We start from the raw sequence: 11,891 nt of genomic DNA, 5'->3' as shown, positions 1-11,891 counted from the left end.
ATAAAAAAAATAGGGGGAGATGTGAAACTTCCTGTGTTAAGAATGGATGATATTCTTGGATTCGCGAGATTGAGTATTGGAGATAAATCTGGCAAGCTTGACTTTGAAGGTAAGTCGTTTCTAAAAGGAAAACAAGTGAATAAAAGAAAAATAAGATAATTATTCTATATATATATATTAAATGGCACGGCCGGAGCACACGCCCGTGTGGTTCGTGTCCCGTCCGTGTTCGTCGCGAATTTGTGATGTCGTCACACGGCCTTATCGCACGCTCGTGTGTATAGGCCGTGTGGCTGTATGATCGTGTTGCATGGCCGTGTATGGCATGGTTCGCATCTCCCACGATCGTGTAGGTTTTTGTACGCCCGTGTCTATTTGACAGGTCCGACCATGGGTACTAGCCATGGGCATGTTGAATGCCCGTGTTCATTTGGCAGATTCGACCACGGCCATGTCGCACGGCTGTGGTGTTTTATCGCAACCCATATTTGGGGAAATCTTTGCCCTGTTTTTACACGGTCGTATCGCACGGCTGTGTTTCCACCCGTGTTGGTCACACGGCTTTAAGCATGGCCGTGTTATAGGCCGTGTGGAGTTGGGAACCTGTGCTTCAAATACTCTGTTAGTGACCTAAATGTTTAAAACTTGAAATTTAAATAATTTATTGTTAGTGCTCGAGGTTGCCTCCCAAGAAGCACTTGTTTATAGTCGAAGCTCGACTGTTACCTTATTGATTTATTCAGGGTAGTTGGTGGAGTCGTAGCTCCTCTCTATCATCTTTAAAATTCTCACCATTATAAAGTTTGAGACGATGGCTATTTACTTTGAAAGTACCGTATGATGGGTGACTTACCTCTATTGTGCCATATGGAAGAACAGATTGAATTACGAAAGGTCCTGACCATCGTGATTTAAGTTTCCCAGGAAACAATTTGAGTCTTGAGTTGTATAGTAAGACGAGATCTCCAACTTCAAATAATATTCGTTGCTTTAGACGAGTGTCATGGCACCACTTTGTTGCTTCCTTGTATAGGCGTGAATTTTCGTATGCATCGGCTCGCCATTCATCAAGCTCATTCAGCTGCATCAACCTATTTTTTTCTACATGTTCAGGATCAAGGTTTAGAAATTTCATAGCCCAAAAAGCTTTATGCTCTAGTTCGAATGGTAGATGACAACTTTTTCCATAAACAAGTCTATAAGGTGATGTCCCTATGGGAGTCTTAAAAGCAGTTCTGTAAGCCCATAGGGCATCGTCTACTTTCATTTCCCAATCTTTTCTGTTTGATTCTACTGTTTTTTTAAAGATCCATTTGATTTCTCAGTTTGCTACTTCAACTTGTCTATTAGTTTGAGGATGGTATGGGGTGGCTGTTCTTTGATGAACTTCGTATTTCTTAAGGTTTTTTTTCAAATCGGGTATTACAAAAATGGGTGCCCCTGTCACTGATAGTTGCTTTAGGTGATCCAAATCTCGAGAAAAGTTTCTTAAGGAAACGTACTACCACTCTAGCATCATTAGTAGGTAAAGCTTGTGCTTCCACCCATTTGGACATGTAATCAACTGCTACTAAGATGTATTTATTCCCAAATGAACTGGGGAATGGGCCTATAAAATCGATACCCCAAACGTCAAATATTTCACATGAACGCATATAATTTTGAGGCATTTCATCACGTCTAGATATGTTACTTGCCTGTTGGCATTTGTCACATGAAGTAACATACCTGTTAGCGTCTTTGAATAACGAAGGCCAATAAAAACCTGATTCAAGTATTTTGTGTGTAGTCTTAGTTCCACCATAGTGTCCTCCAGTTGGCCCTGAGTGGCAATGTTCCAATATTTTTTATGTTTTTGATCTTGTAACGCATCTTCTAATGACTTGAACTGTACATTTGCGAAACAGAAAAGGGGTCATCCTAAAAGTAGTTTTTCACATCATTAAAGAATCGCTTCTTTTGTTGGTGTGTTAACCCTTTTGGGATAATGTTAGCAGCTAAAAAATTCGCGATGTCTGCAAACCAAGGTACCTCAGAGTTAGATATAGTGAAAAATTGCTCTTCAGGGAACGAATCATTTATTTCAATGTCATTTATTTCTCTGGTATTGGATTTCTCGAGCCTGGACAGATGATCAGCCACGAGATTTTCAGCTCCTTTCTTATCCTAAATCTCCAAGTCGAATTCCTGCAATAGGAGAATCCATCGAATGAGTCGAGGTTTTGCATCAGTTTTAGTTAAAAGGTAGCGAAGGTCGGAATGGTCAGTGTAAACAACAACTTTAGATAATATGAGATATGATCTAAATTATCAAATGCAAAAACCACAGCGAGCAACTTTTTTTCTGTAGTAGTATAATTTTCTTGTGCACCCGTTAAAGTTTTACTGGCATAATAGATAGGTTGAAAATGCTTATCTCTTAGCTGTCCCAATACTGCACCTACTAGAAAGTCACTCGCATCACACATTAGTTCAAATGGTAAATTCCAATCAGGTGCAATTATGATTGGAGCATTAATTACTTTATCCTTTAAAGTATTAAATGCTTCTAAACACTCCTGATCCAAATTAAAAGGTATATCTTTTTCTAACAATTTAGTCAAAGGCTTAGCTATTTTAGAAAAATCCTTAATAAATCTTCTATAAAAACCAGCATGTCCTAAAAAGCTTCTAATAGCCTTAACTGAACTAGGAGGTGGTAATTTTTTGACTGTTTCTATTTTAGATTTATCCACCTCAATCCCTTTACTAGAAATTTTATGCCCTAATACAATACCTTTCTTAAACCATGAAGTGACATTTCTCCCAGTTAAGCACAAGGTTTGTTTCCTCACATCTTATTAAAACTCGTTTTAAATTTTTAAGGCAGAGATGGAAAGAATTACCGAATACCGAAAAATCATCCATAAATACCTCCATGATATCTTCCATGAGTTCGTCGAAGATGGCTATCATACAGTGCTGAAGAGTGGCAGGAGCATTACATAATCCAAAAGGCATTCTACAATAAGCGAATGTACCATATGGGCATATGAATGTCGTCTTTTCTGATCTTCAGGAGCTATTGGGATTTGGAAGTAACCAGAGAGTCCATCTAGAAAGCAGTAATACATGTGTCCGGATAATCTTTCCAACATTTGGTCAATGAATGGCAAGGGGAAGTGATCTTTTCTTGTGGCATCATTCAGTTTCCTGTAGTCTATGCAAACTCTCCATCTTATGACTGTTCTTGTAGGGATTAATTCATTCTTTTCGTTGGTCACAACCGTCATGCCTCCTTTCTTGGGGACAACCTGCACTGGACTTACCCAAGAACTGTCAGAAATAGGATAAATAATTCCAGCATCTAGAAGTTTAATTACCTCGGCTTTTACAATTTCCTTCATGTTGGGGTTCAGTCGTCTTTGAGCTTGCACACATGGTTTGTATTCATCTTCCATCAAAATTTTGTGGGTACAAAAAGAAAGGCTGATTCCTTTAATGTCAGAAATTTTCCAAGCTATGGCTTTTTTATGTTCCTTTAATACCTGGATCAATTCCTCTTTCTCCTTGGGCTGCAAGTTGGAAGAAATAATAACTGGTAATGTAGAGTTATTTCCAAGGAATGCGTACTCCAAGTGGTTTGGTAATTGTTTAAGTTCCAGTTTAGGAGGCTCTTCAATAGAGGGTTTTTGCTTAAGTTCATCGTTTAGCTTAATGCCCGCATATTCTACTTGTCTTGAAGAATACTCATTAGGTTCATCATCTGTCTCCTCTTCTTGAGCTAGATATAGTTCCATCGTGTCCTTCTGTATAATTTCCTGTAAAGAGTCTTGAGTAGTGTGATCAATAGAATCAATAAAATAACATAAATCATCCTGTTCCCTAGAAAACCTCAGAGTATCATAAATTTTAAAGATAATCTCCTCGTCACCTACTCTAAGTATCAATTTACCGTCACCCACATCGATTACAGCCCTAGAAGTAGCTAAAAATGGGCATCCTAAAATTAAGGGTACTTCCACATCTTCATCCATGTCAAGCACAACAAAGTCAACCAAAAATATTTATCTACTTTTACGAGTACATCTTCTATAGTGCCCCTAAGATATTTAACAGATCTATCGGCTAATTGAATACTCATCCTAGTAGGTTTAGGTTCCCCGAGACCAAGTTGTTTGAACATTTTATATGGCATCAAATTAATGCTAGCACCTAAATCAGCTAGTGCTTTCTCAACATTCAGACTACCAATTAAACAAGGGATAGTAAAACTCCCTAGATCTTTTAGTTTGGTTGGAAATTTATTTTGGAGTATGGATGAGCACTCCTCATTGAGTTCAACTGTAGACAAGTCCTCGAATTTCTGTTTATTTGTTAGGAGCTCCTTCAAAAATTTTGCATACGTAGGCATCTGCGAGATGGCTTCAACAAAAGGTAAGTTGATATGTAATTACTTAAAAAGTTCAAGAAACTTACCGAATTGTGCATCAATGCGATCTTTTTTCAATTTTGCTGGATATGGAACTGGAGGTTTATATTCTTTCGGCACTGGGTTGTCAATATTTTTAGTTTTTTCTTCCCCCCTTTCACGTTGTTAGTATTTTTGATTTTTTCTTCCCCCCTTTCGCGTATCACGGCTTCTTGTGTTAGCTTCTTTTTAGTTTTCGCTAACACTTTTCCACTCCTTAGTGTAACTGCTTTCACATGCTCTTTTGATTTGGTGTTACTAGGTAAGCTTACTAGGGGTCTTTCTGAAATTAATTTGGATAGCTGGCCTATTTGAGTTTCGAGCCCTTGGATCGACACTTGTTGATTTTTAAGTGCTGCCCCAGTGTTCTAAAAATAGGTTTCTGACACCGATATAAACTTTGAGAGCATCTCTTCAAGGTTCGGCTTCTTTTCCTGTCGGTAGGGTGGTTGCTAGTGGCCAGGAGGATGCTGTGGTCTTTGATTTCCTTGACCACCCCAGGAGAAGTTTGGGTGGTTCCTCCAACCTGCATTATAAGTATTACTGTATGGGTTCTTTTGAGCCCTAAAGTTATTGTTACCCATATAGTTGACTTGTTCCTCTTCGGTTGTAGGATTGAAGGATTGATATTCTGTATGCACACCTCCTCCACTTGAGTCACACCTCATTACTGGATGTACCTGCGTAGAACCAAGTAAACCATCAATCTTTTTATTGAGAAGTTCTACTTGATTAGAAAGAATGGTGACCGAATCAACGTTATACACGCCGGCTGTTTTGGTGACAGAATCAACATTATACACGCCGGCTGTTTTCGTTAGCTTTGTCCTCATGACCTGCCACTGATAGTTATTCAGTGACATCTCTTCAATAAACACATAGGCATCTTCAGGTGTTTTAATAGTTCTGCCAATAACTGCATCAACCATTTGCCGAGTCGAGGGATTCAGACCATTGTGTAATGTTTGAACTTAGAGCCAAAGCGGTAACCCATGGTGAGGGCACCTTCTCAGTAAGTCCTTGTATCTCTCACATGCATCGTAGAGGGTTTCTAAATCCATCTGCACAAAAGAAGAGATATCATTACGTAATTTAGCCGGCGGAAAATATTTTAGTAAAAAATTTTCGGTTATTTGTTCCCAAGTAGTAATTGACCCTCGTGGTAACGAGTTCAACCACTGTATAGCTTTGTTCCTTAATGAAAAGGGAAACAACCGAAGACGTATGGCATCATCAGAAATGCCATTGATTTTAAATGTATCGTAAAATTCCAGAAAGTTTGCTAAGTGAGCGTTGGGATATTCATCCTACAAACCATCAAATAGAACAAATTGCTGTATCATTTGAATATTGTTAGGTTTCAGTTCAAAATTATTTGCAACTACAGCAGGTCTAACTATGTTGGATTCGGTTCCAGTTAAAGAAGGTTTAGCATAATCATACATAGTGCGTGGAGCAGGATTTTGATTAGCCGCAATTGCAGGAGGTAGCTAATTGCCTTGGTTTTCAGCCATCTCTTCGATTGGGGTTGAGTATCATCTTCTTGCTCATTTTCTGTGTATCGTAAGCTTCGCCTTATCTCTCTTTGATTTCTGTGAACTATAAGATCGATTTCTTTGTCAAAAAGTAATGGTCCTGAAAGGTTTCTTCTAGTCATAAACTATAAAAACCTGCCAAGAGAAAGAAAAAGTAGGTCAATTAATTTAATAAAATAAAATTAAGTTGCAAGACAAATAAATGACTACAGTAATAAAAATTGAACGTTCCTAATATTTCAGTTCCCCAGCAACGGTGCCAAAAACTTGATTACGTAATTTCGTGATAGGTTTTAAATATTTATAATTACTCGTTCTTCAACTAACTATTATAGAGATGTAGGCAAGTGTACCTATCGAACAGTAGTATAGTTTTAGCAAGACCGGATTTTCGAACCCAAAGGAACTAAAAGTACTAGTAATGAGTGCCTTTTTATTATCTAGCCTAAGAATAAAAGGGTTTTTGTTTTAATTAACTAATTATCTAAACTAATAACTCACAAAGAAAAGAATTGGGGAATTGCTTTTGGGGAAAATCGATTGACTTAAGACAATATCTAAGGAAAAATCCACCTAGACTTTACTTGTTATTCTGGCTCAGAATCAGACGATTTATTCATTCAACTTGTTCCGTAGAGATCCCTAAGTTATGTTATTATCCTTATTCAAGACTAATAACATCTAATCCCTAGATTGAATAACCGAGACTTTTCTCTAATTAACACTCTAGGGTTGCATTAACTCGATCTATGGATCCCCTTATTAGGTTTCACCCTAATCCGGCAAAATCTTGTCACCCTATTTCTAGGTGCGCAATCAACTCTGCTTAATTATGACAAAAGTACTCTTAGACAAGGTCTATTCCTCCTCTGAATAAGAGCTTATCTTGAATTAGTATCCTGGGATATCAAAACAAGAATTAAGAACACATAATTAAGAACAAGTTAAATTTTATCATACGATTCAGAAAATAATAACAAGATTCATCTTAGGTTTCATTCCCCTTAGGTATTTAGGGGATTTAGTTCATAACTAAATAAGAAAACATCTCAGAAGAATAAAGAATACAAAACATAAAGAAAACCCAAAACTCCTGAAGGGAAATTGAGGAGAGATCTTCAGTCTTGATAATGAATCAGGCTTCAAGATGGATCAATCGGCTTCATTGGAGTAATTCCTTACTCCCTATTCTCTGTGTCCTCTTTCTTTCTCCTTTAGGGTGTATTTATAAGCTTTGGAATGCCTAAAAACCCTCAAAATCAGCCTTTTTCGAATTGGACTCAACTTGGGCTCGGCAGGGACACGCCCGTGTTTGATTACTTTAGGCCGTGTGGTTTGCCCGTTTGAGGTGGTCCAGCCCGTGTTGATTTCGTACTTTGGCCCATTTTCTCCGTTTTTGGCTCGTTTCTCGTTCATTTTGCTCTTTTATGCTCTCCTAAGTATAGAACATGAAATAAAAGAATTAGGAGCATTGAATTCACCAATTCTAGTGGGAAATCATCCATAAAATGCATTAAAATGGGGTAAAAATATGCATAAATTACAGTTTATCAACTTCACACTATCGACTATCAAGTTACCAAATGGGTATCTTCGTTTACAAATGTTCTAGTTTATGGCATGTATAGGGACTTAGCCTGTAACACCCCGAACCCGAAACCGTCATCGGGGTCGAACACGAGGTGTTGACTGGCTTTACCCTCTTACAAAATTTATTTTCCAGACACTGCCCAATCTGTGTACTAGTCGTTTTAAAATTCATATCTTGAGTTTCGTAACTTGAAAATCAGTTTCGTAATTTTTCCCAGAAACTAGACTCATGTGCCCATCTATGTATTTTTTTCTAGAATTTTTGGTTGGGCCAATTAGTACAGTTTATTAGTCAAAGTTCCCCAAGTTGCAGGGGTCGACTACACTGACCTTTGCCCATTACGACTGGGATATCTCCCTGCACGGGGCTTCAATACTGTTGCCGTTTGTTTCTATGGAAACTAGACTCAGAGAGGAATCTGCACATATATGGTACGACCCCTAATTATCTCTGGTTAATTTATAATGAATTTCCAAAGTTGGAGCAGGGAATCCAGAAACCGTTCTGGCCCTGTCCCACTAAAATCTGATTATCTCTTAATATACTGCCCATATGATCTTTTCGTTACTTCCTCATGAAAACAGACTCATCGAGCTTCGATTACATAATTTATTCATCAATTAATTCCACTCCTACTATTTTTAGTGATTTTTCAATCTCATGACACTGCTGCTGCCAGCATCTGTTACAAAAGTAACTAGGTCCATTTCATGCCTACCCTCGATCCAACTCAATCGAACATTCGTGCCATTTTCGCATGGCTTAAAGTTTACATGCCATAATTCAAACACAACGTACTAGCTTATACATGCCAAAATGATCTTCTAAGCACACTAAGAAGAAAGTACCAAAACTAGCTATCTGGTGTGATGACTTCGTTGACGGCCCGACCCCGCAAAGATTGATGAGTCCAAGCAACCTATAATGGGTGACAAGGAAACACCGGGTGAGTTTATAACTCAGTAAGTCATAAGCAATGCTCTACTATACATCAATAACATTATCACAAGAGGAATAAAATGGAATGAGACAATTTACTCCATCCATACCGAACCATACCATAGTTCCACCAACCTACCGATTCAATTTCATATCAATTCATGCCTTCACAATTCATATACTCATCAATAGGACATTGAAGCATTTTCATAAATCAATTTATTTTCGTTACAATCAAACCACAAAACGGCCTTTCACCCATCCTACGATAAATTTTTATGTACGTGACTTCAAGTATAGTTGTCACATAGGTTCAACTTACCGAGCTCAACACCAAGTATACGCATAGCACATATTAGCCATGTCCTCAAGACACTTACCCGATCCGCTGTCCGCGATCAGCTTAATAGTGTCGCACACATAGTGTCCATAATGATTCACGAATGTATATTGAGCCCGCACACTCAGTGCTATATAATCAACTCGCACATTTAGTGCCACGTAATCAAATCGCACACTTAGTGCTACATAGTCAAACCCGCACACTTAGTGCCGCATGGTCAATTCGCACACTTAGTGCATCATATTCATTTCGCACACTTAGTGCAACAAAGTAGAATCGCACACTTAGTGCTGTACAATTTAATCCCGCGCACTTAGCACCAATCTCATGGTCATAAATGGTTATCCCGCACATTTAGTGCCGAGATCAACAACTCATTACATCTCACCTCATTTATTTCATTCAACAATTTCATCATCACATACGTACATGCATATATATATGTACATTTATTCTTTCCATTCAGCATCAATACACAACATTATGACCATTGAAATAATACCAACTACATGCTTAATGACTTACCTCGTGTTGGGTAAGACGGTTCCAACTCGGCTACTCGATAACCTTTTCTTTGCCTTTGCTCGATTCACCTCCTTTAGCTCCTTGAGCTATATCAATAATTTAACTAGTTTAACCACCTTGCTAAATATTTACAATCCAATCTCACATGTATATGTATGTTAGTATATTCGGCTAATAATCTCATGCAACTACCAAAGCCGAATCAACTAAATATACTTATGTATACACACATATATCATCATCGAAATCACCTAAGCTTAGACATCGATTTTTAATTTCAAGTAAGTTGCCGAATGCAACCTTACTAAATTCTCATGGATTCAATATACCATTACCATGAAATCAACAACCAAATTCATAGACAATTTAGGAAAATCACATTACAATTCTCATATTCAAGCAAAGACCATGGCCGAATGCACATATGACCTCATAACAAAAATATTGAACCTTTGGTTGCCCAATTAGCTTAACATCCATCAAATTTTTAAATCAAGAAGCTCACCTCATCTATAATCAACTCTCAATGCCCTAAGGCATCAAAAACAACATCAAAGAAATACAACCATCCATGGCCGAATGTCCTAGCCGAATTGTTTTAACCATGAGTAACATAACAAGCATAGATCGTGTTTATGGATATACCGTGGCCGATTCAAGCTAATCACCTCCAAAATCATCAACCATTTTCGTTGCATATAACATATATAAACATGAATAAGTTTCATATAATCCCTTAACACATTAATTTCTTTCATCAACAACCTTTTCCTTGAACACTTTCTCATGACCGATTGCTCATGTTATCAACAAGATTCAAAGTTTAAACATGGGCTATTTAAAACATGCATGCATCTCAAAGACAACATCAAACATACCTTAGTCTAACCACCACCATAGCCGATTTTTCTCAAGCCTTTTTCCCCTTCCTTTCTTTCCTCTATTCGGCCAAGGATGTTCAAGAATGAACTCTTTTTTTTTTTTTTTTTGTTTTCTTTCTTCAATTCACGGCAACAAGGGGGGGGTGAGACCATGTACTTTTTTTTTTTTTCTCCATCACCCTTCTTTCATTATTTAATCACCATGCTTATTATTTTATTATTCTTAACATGCATCACTAGCATAACATGTTGGAGACATGTTTCCACCTATAGCATGGCCGGCCACTACATATTAGGGAGGGGGAATTTGACATGCAAGTCCCCTTTTTCTTCCACATGCACTAATAGGTCCTCATGCATTGACCTATCACATTTTAAAATTTTCTCATATAAGTCCTATTGACTAAATTCACATGCAATCGACTAAATCGAAGCTTGAAATTTTTACACATTCATGATTACATATTCTAGACAATAAACATCACATTCAAACCTTTCGGTGACTCGGTTTAGCGGTCTCGAAACCACTTCCCGGCTAGGGTCAATTTTGGGCTGTCACAACTCTCCCTCACTTAAGAAATTTTCGTCCTCGAAAATCTTACCAGTAAATAGGTTTGGATATCGTTCCTTCATCGAGCTCTCGGGTTCCCAGGTTGCTTCCTCGATCCCGTGTTTGAGCCACAACACCTTAACCAACGGAACCCTTTTGTTTCGCAACTCTTTCACCTCACGAGCTAGGATACGTATCGGTTCTTCTTCATAACTCATATCGGCTTGAATTTCAACCTCTGATGGGCTAATTATATGCGACGGATCAGATCGATAGCGTCGAAGCATCGAAACATGAAAGACATCGTGAATCTTTTCAAGCTCAGGGGGCAAAATCAATCTATACGCAACTGGCCCCACTCGTTCGGAGATTTCGTACGGCCCAATGAATCTCGGGCTCAACTTGCCCTTACGGCCAAACCTAAGTACCTTTTTCCAAGGCGAAACTTTAAGGAACACTTTATCTCCCACCTGATATTCAATGTCCTTCCGTTTCAGATCCGCATACGATTTCTGACGATCTGTGGCTGCCTTCAAACTTTCACGGATTACTTTTACTTTCTGTTCAGCATCTTTAATCAAATCAACTCCGAAAATTTTACTTTCACCAAGCTCGGTCCAAAACAATGGTGTACGGCATTTACGACCGTACAAAGCCTCGTAAGGTGCCATCTTAATACTTGATTGAAAACTATTGTTGTAAGCGAATTCAATCAAAGGTACATACCGTTCCCATGAACCACTAAACTCAAGGATGCAGCATCTCAGCATATCCTCGAGTATCTGAATTATCCGCTCGGATTGACCATCGGTTTGGGGATGAAAAGCGGTGCTAAAATGCAGCTGGGTACCCAAAGCTTCTTGCAATTTCTTCCAAAATCGCGAGGTGAATCTCGGATCTCTATCCGACACGATAGAAATAGGTACTCCATGTAATCTCACAATCTGAGAAACATACAACTCGGCTAGTTTATCCAATGAGAAATCCGTACGCACGGGGATAAAGTGAGCCGACTTAGTCAGCCTATCAACAACAACCCAAATCGCATCCTTCTTACTTGCGGACAATGGCAGTCCG

General features: G+C 38.4%; 1 non-coding gene across 1 annotated transcript; it reads left to right on the top strand.

Moving 5' to 3' along the window:
- Window positions 1-5,437: 5,437 nt before the first annotated feature.
- LOC121208939 (small nucleolar RNA R71) lies at window positions 5,438-5,544 on the top strand. Its single transcript, XR_005904060.1, has one exon. It is a non-coding gene; the product is annotated as a small nucleolar RNA R71 (small nucleolar RNA).
- Window positions 5,545-11,891: the final 6,347 nt, after the last annotated feature.

The sequence above is a fragment of the Gossypium hirsutum genome, chromosome A10 (assembly GCF_007990345.1).
Source record: "Gossypium hirsutum isolate 1008001.06 chromosome A10, Gossypium_hirsutum_v2.1, whole genome shotgun sequence".
In the NCBI taxonomy this organism is placed as follows: domain Eukaryota; kingdom Viridiplantae; phylum Streptophyta; class Magnoliopsida; order Malvales; family Malvaceae; genus Gossypium; species Gossypium hirsutum.
Note: the sequence above shows the minus strand (reverse complement) of the source record. Positions and strands in the feature narration are given on the sequence as shown.